The sequence below is a fragment of the Bactrocera tryoni genome, chromosome 1 (assembly GCF_016617805.1).
Source record: "Bactrocera tryoni isolate S06 chromosome 1, CSIRO_BtryS06_freeze2, whole genome shotgun sequence".
In the NCBI taxonomy this organism is placed as follows: domain Eukaryota; kingdom Metazoa; phylum Arthropoda; class Insecta; order Diptera; family Tephritidae; genus Bactrocera; species Bactrocera tryoni.
Genome location: NC_052499.1, coordinates 80,953,286 through 80,972,834, shown reverse-complemented (window position 1 = coordinate 80,972,834; position 19,549 = coordinate 80,953,286). Strand labels below are relative to the sequence as shown.

General features: G+C 35.3%; 1 protein-coding gene across 1 annotated transcript in view; it reads right to left on the bottom strand.

The window, feature by feature from the left end:
- LOC120778527 (protein toll) overlaps nucleotides 1-19,549 on the bottom strand; it is a 306,345-nt gene that overhangs the window by 142,586 nt on the left and 144,210 nt on the right. The window contains exon 5 of the mRNA XM_040110369.1: nucleotides 15,529-15,576. The gene's annotated coding sequence lies outside the window, so the exon portion shown is untranslated. The remainder of the gene's footprint in view (nucleotides 1-15,528; nucleotides 15,577-19,549) is intronic.

Here is a 19,549-nt window from a genome sequence, read left to right as displayed (position 1 = left end):
GAACCAAAATTTTGCGCTTTTGATAAAAAGTATCAATGCAATAGATAAAATTTTATCTTAGTGAAAATTCATTTCGAAAAACGGTCAAATCGGAACATTACAAAGTTCGTTCTAAAGTAAACAGGACTTTTCGAATCTGGCGCCCCCTGGTGGCGACATTCTATATGTCGACTGGTGCGTTAGAATCTGCTATCTTTATCGATTATCCAGTGGGAAATTCATGACATTTCATTAATTGGAAGTGTAGTTTTTACTGTTGAGTTCTCGCCTGAAATATGTCTGCGATAATTGCTATTTGCGGAAAGTTGTTGCATACCCTTTTAATCAACGACTGCAACAAGAGGTTTTGAAGGTTGGCACTTTTTTGCTTCCGCAAGAAGCATGAAGTTTATCTGAAGTGTGATCACTCAGGGAGTTCAAAAAAGACTTAAAATGCACTTTCAGAGATTCTGAATGCCAAGCGGTCTGGGTTCCACCCAGGTGATTATTGTAAAACTGTATGCTGTGACGGGTTATACTACAAGGTGTCTGGTTTTGATTCCGAAAACTGTAATTTACTAACCACCTCAAGGCATTACGAGCTAGTTCGCTTAGCTATACATTTGACACAAGCCGGATTCATTTCTTAAAACTATATTAGCTGACTTCGATGACCATATCTTTATAATGGACATAAATTAGGCTGAAAACTAATTAAGATCTCAGTTATGAAAATTTCGATCTTCAAATAAGCCGTAAATTAAATTTACCGATTACTAGCGTTCCAAGTTTAATGGTCTAAATCAAAAAGCATTCCCAAAACTAGCAGTTCTGTGAAGGTTTTCAGTTTTTAAGCTATTTGTGACAATAATACCAAAGATCCAGTGCTCTGAATAGTTCCAGCAGCTAGCTGGGCGCGATTAAGATGATGTGATCCCTGTCCACGTGATCCATCTACGTAGGGTCTTGAGTCTGCAAATTGCTGGGCTATATACAAGTTGTTTTCCAAAGTAAACAAGACTTTTTGAATCTAGCACCATCTGGTGGCGCCATCTATATGTCGACCAGTGCGTTAGAATCTGCTATCTTTATCGATTGTTCAGTGAGAATTTCATGATATTTCATTGATTGAAAGTGAAGTTATTGCGTTTTATGTTTGTGTTATCGGTGCGAAAATGAGCTTCGAACAAAGAGCCAACATTAAATTTTGCTTTAAAATTGGTAAAACCTTTACCGAAACATTTCAATTGATGAAAAAAGCGATGGCGATGATTGCCTATCTCGTAGCAGAGTGCACGAGTGGTTTCAACGTCTTCAAGGTGGTCGTGAGACATTTCAAAAATGCGCAGAGACCAAAAAAAGTAAAAGTCGCTGAAAGCAATGTAGGCCATCCCAGCTGATAATAGTAATGAATGCAAATTCGATTAAGTATTGACACGGAAGTATGGCTCAGAAGTCTATTTTCAAGGGGATAATGAATATTTGTGTTAGGTTACAAAAAAATGTATTTATTTTGTGTTAGTCCGGGTCAGAATTGTTCAGATGGTCCGATTCTTTACTTTAATGGGGAGTTGATGGAACTAAGTTTTCGGCCTAAGTCTTATTTTTATATAAAAATATAATTTCTATCGTTTTGGGTTTTAGATTTGATGAAACTAAATTCTTCTTCTTGGTATAGTGGTCTACTATAATTTTTTTAGGTATCGAAATTAATTTAAAAACAATTTTACCAAAGATTATCCTAAAGGAAGCAAGAATTTTGATTCCTAATTTAATTATTACCTAACACTACCGCTAAAGTGCGCTTCATTAACCACAATAGATGGACATATTCAAAATTTTTTTTAGCTAAACTCCGTTGAAAAATTGTACTTATTAAAAGTATACACCTTTACCTAATTACTCTAGTATTTATAACAAAATTTGCAGTATTTATATGTAAATATTGCTTTTCAAACACATTCAAGGTGATTTGAAGTTCACTTGTAGCACAGCAAAGCATTGAGGTACGGCAATAAATTGCTGGCATAAGAACCATTTCTCTACTATTTTATAGCAACTTCGGTCGGTAATAGTTCTGAGTAAATTTCCTCTACACTTCCATGGAACTGCAACACTTTCTGCCCATATGAGTACATAAGCGGTGTATTAAGACACAGATATGTGTGTGTGTGACCACATGCTACTGCCCGTTAGCCATGTACGATGTCTTACTTTTAAAGTAATAATTTCTTGTTAGCTTTACGGCTTTAAAATATGCTTGCAAATGCTTAAGTGTGTGTGCGACTACAAGTCTGTGGCGTGCACAAGCCGACAACAACAATGGCAATAGTAATCCCATGTAAGAACGCTGGCAATTTGGTTCAGTGAACCAGGCAATTGGCATATAAGGTTACGGCCAGCCACATAATCTCGCAAGCACATACGAGTGTATGTGTGTGTATGCATATATGTGGGTATATGTCTGTATGTGTGTATGTATGTGTGCGTGGTGCGTCTAGAGCGTGTAAGCATAATAATTTCGCCACAACCTTTGGCGCAAGTAACATACGAACTACTCGTATGCCTGTGGTACACAAGCGCACTTGCAACAGTTGAGGTCTTAGCTGGCCACAAGTTAGCAGCTGAAGTAATGCGGCTCGCCAAGAGAATATGATTTTTCCGATTCTTGATACTTTTACTTTATGCTTTCGCTATGCTTTGTCAATTTTTCTTGAAATTTGTAGAGTTTCCTAGGATACTTATACACTGGAAATTTAAAGGTGTAAATTTTGGGAGAAAATTAATTGACGTTAAGGTAATTAAAAAATCGTAAACATAAAAAATATAAAATAATTATGAATGTTGAAATTTTTATTTATAATACATTTATTTTAGTTGTTGTTATATAATTATCTGTTTAGTCGACGTACAGTCGGCCGCAATCAATTGATTGCCTACAATAAGGCGCATTATTGCATGTTATTCACCAAAGACACAAACCGTATTTGACTTGGAATATGCTGAAAATATTGAGCAGACAAGCTGAATTCGTGTAATGACTGAAATAAATTTGGGCAAGAGTTTATATTACATATGCTGTTTTAATAATGAAATGGTTCAATAGCGTATGGTAGGTCAGACAATAAATGTTTTTTTTCTTCGTTCTGGTCTAATGCGGTCAATAGTCTACATGAGAAGATAAGGACTTGGTTAAGGTAACTAAGATGCGGACTCAATCAATATGTCAGCAAGGTTAGAATATGTTTTGGCACTTGAGCTTTTTGGCAGGCTCCAAAATCAGAATTTAGAGTAAAGCAAGGGACATTACTCAAAATTTATTAAGCTGTGGGCCAATAATGTTATAGGAAGTGGGTGAAAACGAGTTCCTGGATGACACTAACCACCTTATTGCATAACCCTGCAGCTCTGACACCCCTCTACTTATGGTCCAACCCCGTCGAAACAGCGAGTTTTCTTGGCCTACCGTTGGACAACTTAATCTAATCCTTACCATCCTAGTGGGGATTAGGTACCCCGTGAAACAACGAGTAGGCATTAAGAGTAGGAATTTCAATGTTTTCATTTTCCAATGCGGTTAGTTGTTATTATAACAGTTAAAATGGTATAAAGATCAAATTGAAGTCTACCAGTCAAAATTGCTTAAGGAATTGATGGTTAATGACTTCATAAATAAATCAATGGCATACAAAGAAAATTAAAAATGTTCAGAGCAGTTGATAAAGTCACGGTTAAATAAGATTTTAAGTAGGGCGCTCAAAATGCTTTTACAAATATTTCAGAATCCATAAGAAAGGCAAAAAAAACTAAAATAAATTTTTGATGAAAAAAAAACACCGAAAATAAAATGTTGAGCGAAGAAACACAAATTAAAAAATTTCGAAAAACCTCAAAATTCGAAATTTTTTAATTTGTGTTTCTTCGCTCAATGTTTTATTTTCGGTGTTTTTTTTCATCAAAAATTTATTTTAGTTTTTTTTGCCTTTCTTATGGATTCTGAAATATTTTTAAAAGCATTTTAAATTTTTAAAAATTATTTGAAAAAATTTTAAAATATTTTGGCTAAGCTTTTTTCACTTTTAATTTTTTTTTTAATTTAAAATTAATATTTTAATAATATTTATGCCCTTTATTATGTACTTTTAAAGAGAAAAAATTTCCGCAGTGCAAAAAGGCGCCGCAATAAAGCAACACATTGAACCCTTTATTTACTTTGAAGGAGCGCGCGGCTTACATATGCCACATGAGCCGCCTTAATTAAACCGCAAACGTGGTGTGGATCCATAACAAAGCCTGCTAATGTACGTATACATGCATAGCGGAGGCGCAGGCCTGTATCTGTATGTGTGCGTGTGTGTAGTTGGTGTAAATTAAAGCAGCGCCGCACAGCTGGCGGTCACATAAACCGCTTGCAGACAGACAGACTAATGTAGAAGGAGGCGAACAGCAGCTGTTGGTAAACACACGCACACACTCACACATACACATAGAAATGTTTTGATTTATTTGACTTACTTGATTTATTTTTGCACTTGTGCGATTTCCTTTGATTTATGTTGGCGCGTCGACAGGCGGATTCCTACACACACACACAAACTTAATTATATGTAAAGCATACGTTACGGCGCGTAGAGCCATGCAATTGTTTGCATAAGGCAAACGCAAAAAAGTAATATATAAATTACTTTGATGGAAAAAAAATATGAACAGATGTGCGAGTTTAAATGTGCTGACATGCCAACTAAGCTTTGCAAAAATTAAACAGCAATTAGAGTATTGAAAAAAAGTGGAATAACGGCAAGTTCGGCCAAAGTTTTTGAGCACTTAAAGCTCACGAGCTCACGTGTGCACCAGTGCACGCGAGCTAAGCAAGTTCAGGCCACAAATCCGCTGCGGTTAGCGCCCTGGGACCTGGGATACTAACAAACACACGCACACATACACTTATGTAAGCGCGCTTATGTTTGCAGGAGGGCATTAAAAATAAATCATTTCTCATTAGGGCGAAAACACGCGAAATTTAAATTTTGTATGCGTCGCTGGCGTGCCGAATTCGCACACGAAAAATCAGATTTTTCCCCACACCCCCACCACCAACACACACACGTGCACCTATACATATAAGCGTGGGCTTTGCGCCCACTACTTGCGCCACAGCGCCTTTGCGGCAGTTTCTTCAGTTATTTGTTTGCGACCTTCCGGCTCAAATTTTCTGGCGAAACGCTGCTCATTTGCTTATTTCGCTGTTCTCGGCATACGCTTGCCAAGTTGGCGCGCGGCGCCGGGCGTGGGTGGAGGCAGAAATGAGTGCGTTGCATGAGCAAAGTTTCTTTGCGTTTTTTGAGTATATATATGTGTGTGGGTGTATGTGTGTGGGTGGAGGTGCGTGAAAAGTTGGCATGCACGACTGTGCTTTATTCGTACTGCCAGCGTTTGGCGCTTTTTATAGACATATTTTTTGCAGCGACTACACACATTCAGCTTGGCATTCGCATACATCACATCAACCTTGGAGCGTTCGTTCCTTGGGGAAATTTATGAGTTTTCGCATGTTTGCCGTAATTTGAATTTATACGTTTTAACGTGTTTGCGGTGGCCATAAAAAATGCTGTCGAAATGCGAAGGTATGCGGTAAGCGCTTCAAAGCATACGCTGTCAGTGGCGGCGCCGCTCAACGGCGCGCGGCCGACTTGCCGGGGCGATTACAACTTCAAGTCGAGCAAAGCAAGGCAAAGTTAAGTTAAGAATTTTGTGGCATTAAAAGTTCGTTGAAAGTAGCTAAGCGCACACGCATACACATACACATGCAAGCCACAAACAACCGTACGCCAATACACAACCACTTCCGGCGCAGCGCTTCATCGACCCAACACCGGTTGGGCTTCTGAGTCGCTACAGTCATGACCCTTGAACGCAGCCGTAAAATACACCAGCGCCCACTCACACACGCCCACCCACATACATTTACATGTATTTGTATTTGTAAGCACTCACACACACACATCCGCACACACTTCATGCATTTTGTTATTTGTAAGCTTTGCATTGTGCGCTCGGAGGAAGCGGAAATTACTGCCAGTGTATACATTTCAGTAGCGAGCAATTTTCTAAACAGCGAACGAATGTTAAACGAAAATTAGCACTTCCGGTGCCAAATCATAAAAAAGTCAAGTGCGCGCGCACAACCAAATGCAAAGCAATAATAACAGTGGCAACAACAACAACATATGCGGCAGAGCTGTGTGCACAGCCTAATAATTTATGAAACGAATTGAAGTAATAATTTTCACAGCAGATTTACAGCATACTGGCAGGCGCTTCAAACGGTTGCGCGTAACACTGACGGGAGGTGTGCTTGAAGTGTGTGAGGGGAGGAGTTACAGCAAAGCGGGGGTAACCCAGCAGAGGAGTGGTAATTCAGCAGAGCAGCGGGTACTTTTACAGGGTGTGCGGGTGTCCGCTGCTGTGGCCTAAAGCCGTGTGTGTGTTTGCTCATAAATTTCATATTTAAATGAGTGTAAACAAGTTGATGTTGAAAATGTGGAAATTGTGCTGATTATGACCGAACATTATGCGCGAAGCGGAAACACACAGTCATATGAAAATATTTATGGCCACTTTTATGTGTTAACTTTAGTGTATTTTTCTATATTAAAACAGTTAATGTCTAAAATATCGTTAAAAATGCAAAAAGGGGTAAATATGCGCGCATTCAAAATTCAGATGGCCAATAAAGTGGCAAAATAAAAGGAGCAGAAAATTCGTAACTCTAGAGGGGGGAAGGAGGAAGCTTTTATGACCAATACAACTGGTAAGAGTTTGCACAGGTACCCGTTAAATAGGAGCTGAATTGTTGAAATTTGTGGGTCATATTGCGTAAAAATATATACCCAGAAAAGTCCATACCTTTACAACCACAGCTAATAGTACCAACATTTGACATATACTCAAAAGTTTTAGAACCGCTGGTTTTGCCAGCGACTTGTGGTTTCTATTGTGACATTTGGTCGTCTGAGTTAAAATATAGAACTATTAAAGTGCTAAAATTTCTTCCATCAGGTAGTTCTGAGCCTTTCAAGTAGCTAAGTATTCTTTTCGACTTCAAAAGTTTGAGCACCGCTGGTTATGTAAGCGACTTATATGTTCTATTGTGACAATTGGTCGCCTAAGTTCAAATAAAGTTTGTTTTAGAGTTCAAATTTCTTCTTTTATGTAGCTCTGAGCCTTTTAGGTAGCTAAGTATTCATTACGACTGCAAAGCGACAATACTTACTTTGAGCTCTTTCACTGTATGCTCAAAATTAGACAAGGACTATATGTCTTCATGACCGAGGGCATTAAGTTATTTCATTATCAGATACCTTTGGGTGCCTGGTCATGGCGGAATTGCTAGAAATTGCAAAGCTGATAAGACCAAAAGAAAGATTTTCTTGTGCTGTTTGCATCGGAAGAGAAATAAGCCTGGTTTACGCTTTTCTGTGTGGTTCTAGTGTTGGACCTCTAAACTACACATGAGCTTAGCAGACACTGATTAACAACTAGCTCTGTGTGATTCTGCGATCTTTCCGGCTTAAAGTAGTACGGTGAAGTTATATAGGGAACTGCTTGCTCTTGGCATGGCCCAACTTGCCGCATGCGTACGAGCTCTTACTGCAAGTTATCCACTAAACGTACATGTTGTAAGGCTGAAAATCATGTAGGACGTTAACTGACAAATTTGAGAGGTGATGTGGAAGGATTCAGCTATTTTTTCCTCGTCTGTTCAGAAAATAACAAATGTCAATTATATGTTGATTTATTCCATACCTTTGAAGTCCAAAAAAAATTTCAGCTGTATTTATTGCTCACTTTGTCTGTAGGACCCACTAAGTTTAGGTACGTTTTTATAAGCTTGGCGATTTTCATTTGCTAAAATCTCATACTTCTTTGCTCGTTCCTGAGTTCTTGGCAAACAAAAAACAAAAAAATACGACAACAATGTCACAGCCTTCGTAGTCGGCTAGAGCTAGCTCTGTGAGACTTTCTACTATTTTCAAAAATAAGGAGAACTTTAAAAGTCGTCCTTTTACAATATGGATGAAAATCGCTGAAAGATCTAAATGAAATCCCAAAAATCGAGTTTGAGAAGTGCTTCAATGATTAGAAGAATCGCCGACATAAGCGCATAATAGCGAATGGAAATTATTGTGGAGGCGACAATGAATAAATGTTTTTTTCAAGAAATTATAAATTCAGTTATTTTATGAATTTTATGAATATGTAATAGAAGCTTCAACAAATTTTTGGCAAACTCACACGGCTTCATCGATTTTTTATAATATTTTCTCTCTATATTGACCAGTATTGTTGTATGACAATGGACTAGCGTTCATGACGTCTATTATATCGATTTTTTAGCATAACCTAATTCTGAGCTCGATAAAGTCATCAAGTTCCAAAACTGAAGTACTGCTTTTTCATACAAATTTTGCTCCAAAAAAATGTTTTAAGCCGCTTGGTGGTATTCAGATAGAACTGTCTAAGCATTTTCATTAAGCTCAGAGAAATTTTGCGTCATAATAATGAAAAATTTTAGGTACAAGTAAATGTTTGAAATCCTTTACTTGAAATTCATGTATGTCTCAACTGATTAATAATATGCATTATATCGGGCCGTTCACTAATTTCGTTTGATGACAACAGCTTATCTTATTGAACTTTTTCGTATTTTTTAGCCTGAAAAAATAAGGCTTGTTTAAAAAAATCTTAAATTTTCAGGAATATTTTTCGGAGATGTACAGATACATTTACGGCATACTTTACTATCGCACTAAAAAAACAAGGTTACTTAGTGAACTGCCCAGTATTAGACCTTTTTTATTTTCTTTAAAAAGCATGCTGAATACTGTGAAGGCTAAAGTAACTTAAAACATAAGAATAATACCACGAAACTCACGTTATTGATACAACTAATATATAACTAGACTTCAAAATATTAACGTGCTGCTGGTAACTAAACCGCTGACTGCTTCAACGAATAAATGAATGAATTCTCGCGAGTAATTTGTTGTCATCACTTAAGCAGGACATTGTCAGCGCGCATTACCAGTAATAAAGGCAAACACTAAAGCAGTCCGAAAAGCTGGACTGCTAGCAAAATATATTACTGCTCACAATAGCAAGTGTGCCCTGTAGGAAAATGTAGATGAGGCAAGTAAACCGAAGTGGCTTATATAGTAAACTGAATGGGATATATTCCAGCGGAGAAAATTTAAAAATTTATAAGAAAGCTTGATTTTTTAATAATTTATTGTATGGATGAGGTATGCGACATGGATGGACATATTACAAAGCCCCTAAATGTAGGCAATATTCTATTCTGTGAAATAATTTTGTAAATAATTTATAAATTTTATAGCAAAGTAAGGACTTTTGTATTTTTTACTAATTTGGATTTGATGTGTGTCACGGATGAACACACTCCACAGCTCCTAAATGTAGGCAAAATTAAATTTTTTCGTGTTAATCATTAATATTTTAATTTTTTTATGGCGAAATATGGATTTTTAATATTTTTTACTAATCAAGATTAGATGTGTAACATGGATGAAATATTACTAAGCTCCTAAATGTAGGCAGCATTTAATTTATTTTTGTTAATCGTATAAATTATGTCAATTTTTGTAGTAAAATATGGATTTTTAGTATTTTTTATAATTTGGATTAGGTGTGTGACTTAGCTAAGTATTTTGCAATGCTCCTAAACATAGGCAACACATTTTTTTATTCCTCATTATATAATAAATAATATGGCCAGTATATTTTGTTGAAAAAAATTTAAAAGTGTGACATTTTGATCAAGGTAATGTTAAAAATATATTTCCATCGAAGATATATGCTAAAAATTGGAATGAATTGAAATATTCATATTTTTTGCAAATGTCTTTTCTTACTTATCTAGGTTCTGAAAAAATATGACTTTTTCTGTTTCTTTTCTATCGATGCACATTTCTGCGCAGGTTATACTCCAGTTCCTCCCATGCATATAACGAACTGTGTATCTCATCTCCTCGTGCTTTGTTGTAGTTTTTGTTCATTTGCAGCGTGCGAACGCGCACCAGGCAACTGTAAATTATTACAACTAATGATGACTACACATTTCCACATTTTCACATCACCGCGCCTCCGCCAGCCGCCCGATCGGCACACTAAGTAGTTAGAATGTGGAATTGCTTGCAACAGACAAGCACAAATGCCGCCACAAATATCAGTCAGCCGCTGGGAGATTTGGTGTGAGTACCAGGCTTCGCTATTTTTCCTGCGACTGCACGGCATGGAAGCTGTGCGCCCCCCGCTCGCCAGCACTCCATTTATGATACGTTGACAGTTTCTCATTATGTCGCGTCTCGAGTTGGAAATGAGCGCGCGAAAATGGGCAGCAACACAAATGAAATTGCACAGCAACACAAGTAGCAACAACAGCATTAGCGCGCACCGCCTCCCCCGCTAGAGTTGCCGGCTGCTAGCCAACAGTGGCGCAGCACAGTGCGCTCAAAATGTCAGTTGTCATTGTTGGAAATTGCTTGCAAAAAATTTATTCTCGTCGCTGGTGGTGAAAGTGTGGCGCGGCGCGGCGTGGGTGGGCGACGCAGGGGAGTGAGAGATTATTTGCTGTTACTACGAGTAGAGCTTTTTAGTTGTAACAACATTCGGCTTATTGTCATTAACTGGCATTTGCGCGCGCATGTGGTGTGGTGTGTGCCACACACATTGTGCTGTACAATAACGAAAACAACAACAAGGCGGCCAAAAGTTGACGTGCACAAATGAAAAATGACAAAAACAACTTCAATTATGAAGCGTAGAGCAGGGAAATATGCAAACATGTTTCGCTCTGCAAAGCCCCTCCCCAAAAAAATGATGCCACGTGCTACATGAACAGCTTTGAAATACATAACTGTAAAGTTGCTACGGAATGAAACAACATTTTCAAAATAATTTTCGACGGCGGCTGGCCAAAGTTGCCGACTCGCTTACATATTTACCAAAAAAAAACAACAAAAAAAAAACGTGTTGGTATTTTTTTACGCATACTGTGGTATTTGCCATGATTTGCTGCTTAACGGTATTTTGGTGTGATAATAACAAACTGTGAAAAGTTTTAATGAATATTTAGCGAGAAAAAATGTTTTGCTTTTTTATGTCGTGGCGTTCTAGCACGGCTGATGTGTGGAAATGTAGCACTTTAGTTAAAATTAGAAATTCTCTTCATCTCATTATACAATACATATTTATTTAATAATCGTATTAGATACGAAATTCAAGTTGGGGTAAAATTAAAATTACTTTTATTTTGAAGGTTAGCTTTAAATTCTTTAAAATTTAGCCTCAAAATAAGTAATCGGTAATATGAGAGCTTAAAGGAAGCGAGAGGTAGAGTTCGAGGTAGTTATACAGATATAAGGGGGCAGAGGAAGAGATGTGAAAGTTCAGAAACATATAGGCAGATCTATCTCTTAATGGAGCGAAAAAAGTACTAGAAAGCATAGGAATGACAAACAGCATTTCTTGAAGGGATGAATGTGAACAGAGAAATAGTTAATGAACAAAATTTAGGTAATATTTAGAATATACAAGTAGAATATGGGAAACTCTGTATTACTCTATTTTATTCATTATACAGATATTATAAAATTTGTGAAGAGTTCAAGAGAAAAGAAAAAAATGATTAAAGTGTAAGCAACTAATTACCATGGCTGTGGAAGCTAATCCTTACTACATACTCAAGTGGGAGGTGGCGTCTTTTCAACATTATTAGATATCGGAATCGCCTTTCGATTATCAGAGCAGACTACACTGCCTTCCAAGCGGAGATCAGTGCAATCAAAAAGGACTTTATTACTTAGGCAAAGAGGAGCTTACAACAAAAAATATACAAAATTAAATAAAGCTGAGCATCTTTGAAATCTATTATGTCTTCAAGTGTTGCATTGAAGATAGTGAAGGAATGCTTTGAATTAGGGTGGGACTAAAATAAAATTTCACCATTAACTACTTACATTGGGTTCCAGAACGCTGCAATATTCTAGGTCACTGTTAAGCAGATGAACTAATCAGATTAGGCAACACCTTACAATACGATTTTGTTAAAGTGGAAATGTATTTGTGTTATGACAACTAGCAGATATTTAAACAATAAACGGGTTGAAGATATAGCTGAGTCTCGATGGAAACAATCCCTCACTTGCTCAACAAGCAGTCAAATGTGGCATGAATGGAAAATAAGAACTCTGGAATGACATTAAAACTCTAGTATGTGCATTAACAGGTCTCTATCTTATTGAAAGACACGCCTGTAGTAGTAGGGATACTATACAACGAAAACTGTACAAGCTGAAAAGAGCTAAAAGAAGAAGGGACTGTGAAACATCTTCTATGCAAATGCAAGGTTTTATATAGGAAAATTATCGCAATTATCAGTTGCTTATCGAATTGAACAACCACAGGGTGGTTCAGAGAGGACATGATAGTGAAGAGATTTCAGTTTCAGTAGTTTCATGGTGGGAAAAATGTGAAAAATGTAAAAAAAAAGTAAAAATAAACAAACTGTTGTCTATCATAATGGAATACCACTTGAATATGGCATAATAGTTGAATCTTACAAAACTTGTCAAAATTATTATAAAAATTTGATTTTTTCCCTTCGATACTATATATATTTTTTTGAGAGTTGTAATTTTTTAAAAAATTGTCGATTAAAAATTTGGATTTTCCAGTTTTAATTAACCAAATCATGTATTTAGTTTCAATATGAGAATCTTACAATAAATATGTATATAATATATATATATATATATAAATTATATTTTTTTAACTTTTGGTGTATGCGTTTAGGTTAGGTCGGAAGATTGATCCTCGTACTAGAGAGATAACTTAGGATACCACTTGAACAGCAAGAGAGTTGTGTTTCCCAAAACCCCTACATATGGATCACCAGTCCTTTATGTATATATCGACGAAGCGCTTTGAGCTCATCACATGTGAGCCTGTTGGGTAGTGTTCAGTGAGAGACCTGCAATAACAATGAAATGAATCTAGCTAACCTGCTTCAATTTAAATTTCGAACTATCATCAAATGATGTATGATTATAGAATAAATTGTCAGCTATACGCCATATTCAAAATATACAAAGTTTTTTTTACAAATTAAATTTACATAACTAAAAGAGTTGCAGCAATTAATTACAGAAGTTCTGTGAATGTTTGCGTCAACTAAATATGACTGTGAATATAATTTTAGTATAATTTTTGCCATTAATCGTTAATCAGGTGAGGAGATAATTAAAAGAGGTCATGAAAAAGCCATACAGTTAATATTTTCGAATATAATGTCAATAAATAATAGAAAATATGCTGCATATCTAATTTATTAGCTGGAAAATTTGGTGAGCATACACTTTTAATTAAAATGCCAAAAGTGTTAGAGAGCAATTATATTAATGTTAAGTGGAGCAGAAGGAAGCTCAGCATTTTAATTAATTATGAAGAGTTTGAGTTAACGGAAAAACGAAAAAATGTGTGAAATGTGTTTCTGTTTAGAAAATTGCAAGTACTTGGAATATAAAATGGAGCTTAAGAGGGTATTCTCATGTAATCACTATTTTGACAGTAAAACCTATTGAAAACATGCTGTGAAAAATTCAGACCGAAATTCATAGCATTCGATAAGTTCCAGCTCATAGTCGCCGACGTGTCGTAAGCGACTGTCTACCAGGCGCCATGACTGCAGCTGCTATGTTTCTAAAGGCATTTTTCTCGAATCATCATTTTCTGAAACTGTCATGGTCCTAAAAAAAAAGTATTCAACCGATTGCTTTAAAAACTATATATGTTCTTCTACTCATTTACAGTTATCGTGCCTACCAGATTTGTTTATTTTCGAAAATATTTTCATATTTCTTTTAAACGATTTTTAGAAAAAAAAACAGATTTTCGCGACCATTTTTTGAAGTTCGACATTTTTATACCCTGAACAGGGTATATTAAGTTTGTCACGAAGTTTGTAACACCCAGAAGGAATCGTCGGAGACCCTATAAAGTATATATATAAATGATCAGTATGTCAAGCTGAGTCGATTTAGCCATGTCCGTCTGTCTGTCTGTCCGTCTGTCCGTCTGTCTGTATATATACGAACTAGTCTCTCAGTTTTTAAGATATCGTTTTGAAATTTTGCAAACGTCATTTTCTCTTCAAGAAGCTGCTCATTTGTCGGAACGGCCGATATCGGGCCACTATAACATATAGCTGCCATACAAACTGAACGATCGGAATCAAGTTCTTGTATGGACAACTTTCACATTTGACAAGATATATTCACGAAACTTGATATATGTTATTTTCTAAGGCAACAATGTAATCTTCGAAGAAATTGATCAGATCGGTTAACTATAGCGTATAGCTTCCATACAAACTGAACACATAGTTACTAACAGAAATGCACCTGTGAAGGGTATTTAGCTTCGGTGCAACCGAAGTTAACGTTTTTTCTTGTTTTTTGAATGAAATTGATTACATTTGGTAGGGACGATAGCCGCAGAGCTACTGAGCTACTGAATAATAATCCATTCGATTTTTTTTTTATTTCAGACAACATGAACAGCCGCTATCACCATGACCAGTGAACTACTTTTTTTGTTGGGGTCTACTTTGATTTCAAAAAAGAAATATATTAAAAATGTAAAAAACGAAAAAAAAAATTTTTTTGTACATTTCAAATTACAAATAAAAATATATTAAAAAATTAAAATGATTGAATTTTGTTGTCGCATAAAAAAAAATTTCCTAAAACGTGGTAAAATGTATGCGTTCACATGAGAGTACCCCCTTAAGCAAACATTTCTAATATTTGAAATTGGTCTACGTTAAGTCTAGAGATTTCAGCTAGACAGGCAATAAAAATGGAATAATAGAATTAAATGCTGTAAATACTTAACATTTATGTAATCTTAAAAAATAAATAAGCAAAGTTTTTCTTAATTGAGTTAAGATATTTACCAAATATTCTATTTAGTAAATCAAGGACAAAGGCTAGAAAAACAGGAAAAGAAAGAGCTGAATGCCATCAAGTAAAGTGCTTATGAAAAGTGTTCCGAGGACTGGAAAAATCAGTGGCGTAAATTTATTACATCTGATGGGGATTACTTTCAAGGCAACAGAAAAAATATTGATGAATAATTAAACATTTTGCGATTTTTTGACAATTTCCGTGTATTGTTTTGTCACAATATATGTATTAATAAAACGCTTAACTGAAAATAAGGCATTTTAAAACAGAAGTTTTTTGATATACTTGAATGAATGAAAATTTAATTTTCAAAATTCACTTGAATACTTTTCGGCTCTAAGCATACTATATGATATATACATATATAGCGATAAAGTTTATTCCAGATTACTCCTGCAAGAAGCATATAATCACATACTATACTTTTTGAAATTTATGTTCATTCAAATTAATTAAAAATGTTTTTGTAAATAAAAATAAATTTTATTTTAATATTTGAACTCACCTCTCGCAAATATATTAAAGCCTATGGAGTAATCCAAAGAGAATAAGTCTGTAAAAAAAGAAAATTATTAAATACATATTTCATGCTGGTACAAGCTTCATTGATAACAAATTGAATAAAAATTCGCACAATTAAAACACACTTTCCCACCCAAAATTGCAAAATTTTATTTTTCGTTAAGTTTTGTCAACAACTGTAGCATATCTTTAGGCTGAATTTATTATTTTTACTGTTTGCAGTTAGAGTTGCACTCAGCAATAACAAAAATATATTAGCAGCAGTGTTTTAAACCGCTCTTTAATTATCACATAGGTATCTATAACGTCGAACTTTACGCTTCGCTTTGAATCAACAACAGCAGCAACAATGAGGAGCACGAAAATCAACACGTGAATATAGTCGTGCTCATAAGCCAGCGTAGTTAAGCAATTTTAGTACCTCCACGTCAATTAAGTTGTAGTCAACTCAGTGCTTTAGCTCAACTGCCTACCCTACCGCCGCATATGCAAGTCCTCGCACTCGCATGACTTCAGTGCAACAGCGTAGGGCCTCCTCCGAATTCCAACCTGTCAACTGCAATCTAAGCTAAAACTCTAAAACTCTCTTCACAGTCGCTGTCGCTCAAAGCTGTGTCCTGAGCGCCACACCTTCATTCGCCTGCGGCATTGCTGCCGTGGCCCCACCACTACTGCTAGCGTGCGTGCGTATGTGTGTAGCTGCAAGTCCAGTTGTAGTAAATCGCCCGCGGCTTACAATGTGCTATGCATTTGATTGAACAATGTTGTAATGACATTTTAGATTCTTATCGCAATAGGTTGGCTGCCCGGCAGGTTGGCGTGCTGCTCCCTTACATTGTAAGCGGGTGCCTTAGTAATAAGTCGGCTTTGTTCGGCCATATTTTCAAAGAGTTTAATGGTGAGGCCAGCGACAAAGCAAATGGTGGCCTTTATTGGAGAAATGTCAACTCATGTGCGGTCATTACCTACCTATATATGCATGTATATGTATGCGTACATGTAAGCATGTGTGCTTTCGTGTAATATTGCATAATAACTACATTGTGCGCCTATGGCAGTGACATGACGTATACGTTACCAAACGTAATTGCCACTTATGCAAGTTTAGCTTGTAATTTTTTAACCGTCCAGCAATAAAGTTATTAACAACATGTTTTATGGCGGGATCAAATGAATTGCTTGCGACAGGAGTTGAGTTTATGTTTGTGCGCTTTTTCTTTAATACGCTGAAGATTTATTAGCTGAAATGTATATCGCCGTGTATAGTTATGTATGAAAATCAACCTATGTCAATTTTGAAAAAAAAATTAAATAACAATTAATGGCAACGCTCTAAAACAGATACATATATCTGTTTCATGTCATTTCAGTCAATATACCTTTAGTATTATTACTTCGTATATTGTTTTTTGTAAATTTTTTTAGTTTACGAATCGTTAATTTATTATGTGGTAACTCTACTGAAAAAAAATTATGCTCTCAAATATTTTCTATTTAAACCCGTTGTGGGGCATAAATATAAAATGTATTTGTTTATTTAATATTTACTCAAAGGAGATTTTGTCAAAAGACGCTAACTCTAAAATAATTTTTGAACAAATATGTGGCAACTCCAAGAAAAATTTTCTTGTTAATGCTAGCTTTTTAAAAAATTTTTGAAAATTATAATACCATCTGCTTTTAAAATAAGCACTACATATGCGCCAAATTGTATGCATCGAATCGCTTTACTATTAAAACATAAAAAAACACCGGCCAACAGAAAAAAATAAATTGGGGTTACTGGTTTCAAGCTAAAATTGTCATTCTAGACCTTGGAAAATACTCGGAATTTTATTTTTATCTCCTGAAGATAGAAAATAATAAAAAATTGACTTACAAAAATTTAAAATATTAAAAAATTAGACCAATAATTTGTGTCGACTGGTGTAATAATTATTTGGAGAAGAAAAATATTTTTCAATCTTAACAAGTTGTGGTTCACAAAAGCATTTATTAGACAGTAGTATGATATGCTTGAGATATACAGCTTATTGGTTCGCTTTGGAGTTTATTAAGGTTTTTTTGTAGCATACCCTTAGGCGTTAACCTTTAAATGTTATTTTAGCTCTGAACATAAAAAAAAATTGGATTTAAGCAATTTTAAAAATCGAAAAAAGTGAGACCCAAAATTCGGGTCGATCGGTGTAATAATTATTTCCAGAAGAAAAAGATTTTTCAAGCTCAACAATGTATGGTCCACAAAAGCATGTATTAGACATTATGATACTTTTTTTATTTTCAGACATTCAGCTCCTTGATATGCTTTAGAGTTTATTAAAAATCTTTTGTAGCATAGCTTTAGGGGTTCATTTTTATATTTTATTTTAGGTCTGAAAGTTTAAATATACTTGTAAATACAAATTTTAAATAAAAAAATTTTTGAGTACGAAAAAAGCCCGATCCAAAATTCGTTTCGACCAGTGTTTAGGAATTAATTCGAGAAGAAAGAGATTTTCCTATCTTAACTTGTTAGATGCTTTATATTTTTCAGTTATTTAGAGTTTGTTCAAGTTTTTTTTGTAGCATAACATTTAAGGGTTCATCTTTAAAATTTATTTTAGCTCTGAAAAAATGAAAATTTTAAATTAAAAATTTTTAAATACGGAAAAAAGTCATGTCTACTAGTGTCTATTAATTATTTCGAGAAGAACAAGATTTTCGAATCTTAACAACTTTGACACTTTATATATAGTACTTTCAAATATTCAACTTTTGCGTTCAATAGTTTATTAAAGTTTTTTGTAGCATACCTTTGGGAGTTCAACTTTTTATAGATATTATACTCGAAATATTCAAATAATTTAATAAATAATAATATTTAATTTGAATAATAGTTTAATGAAATTTGAATACCAACTTCTTAATACTAGTAAGAGTTCAACATTTCAGCAGTATGACCGTTAGGAAACCGTTCGTGATGCAAAGAACTTAAATTAATTTACAATTTTCCTTCAAAACTTTATACATATACAAATGTACATATGCATACGTTTATAGTAAGCCATCAAGCTTTATTGGCAATAAAAGAGCAATACTCTTTCCACATTTTATTTATGCTCGCATGTTTGCATGTCTGCAATCGTTGGCGGCTTAACAGTCACGAAAGTCGCTAGAAAATCACATAATCAGGGAAGTCGTACAAATGGCGCACACAGACACACATACTATATTTCTTTGTGTGAGTACGAACAAGCTATAACTGATTTTGCTAACAGTAAAAGTGGCATATTTGTAAAAAAGGTTGAGAAATTGAGCAACTTCATGAATCGACTATGTGTATGTGTGTGTAAGCGCATGTATGGCAACTTTAATTTATGCTCATCGCTTGACCAACTTAAATGTCTTCATTAATTTATTGCCCGTGGAAGTGCTGATCAATGCTGAAAAAGCAAATTTACATTTCTGTGAAGTTTCTTAGAAGCGAAAATAAAGCAGCGTTGGCAAAATTTGATTGGCAAGAATATTGTTTTTCGTTGAAATTAAGCTAAGTGCATTCGGAGTGTGCTAGATTAACAATTCTGCATGCTGCTGCTAATTTATTATTATAATGAGTGGCACGAATGGTTAGACAAACACACTTGAGCAGCTAATATTTCATATACAGTTATATAAACATATTTGATACATACACACACATATATATGCAGTGTGTGTGGGCTTTGCATGAAAAATCCGAATTATTCAAGATGAAGTGCAATAATGCATAAATTACGCGCTCACTCAATTCGGGCAGCACAAACAGCAAATTCATATAATTAATCAATGTGGATGCATGAGTGTGTGTGTGCGTGTATGTGTGTGCCATAAAATATGCCTGAAATGCATGAGCACACAGACTACGGTGCTCCTGTTCATGCATACAAGAACACACGCACTCACACATACTCACACGCACACACACACAATGTGACCAACTAATTGCTCAATCAGTGTTGTAATGCATTTCTCTGTTCGTGACACGA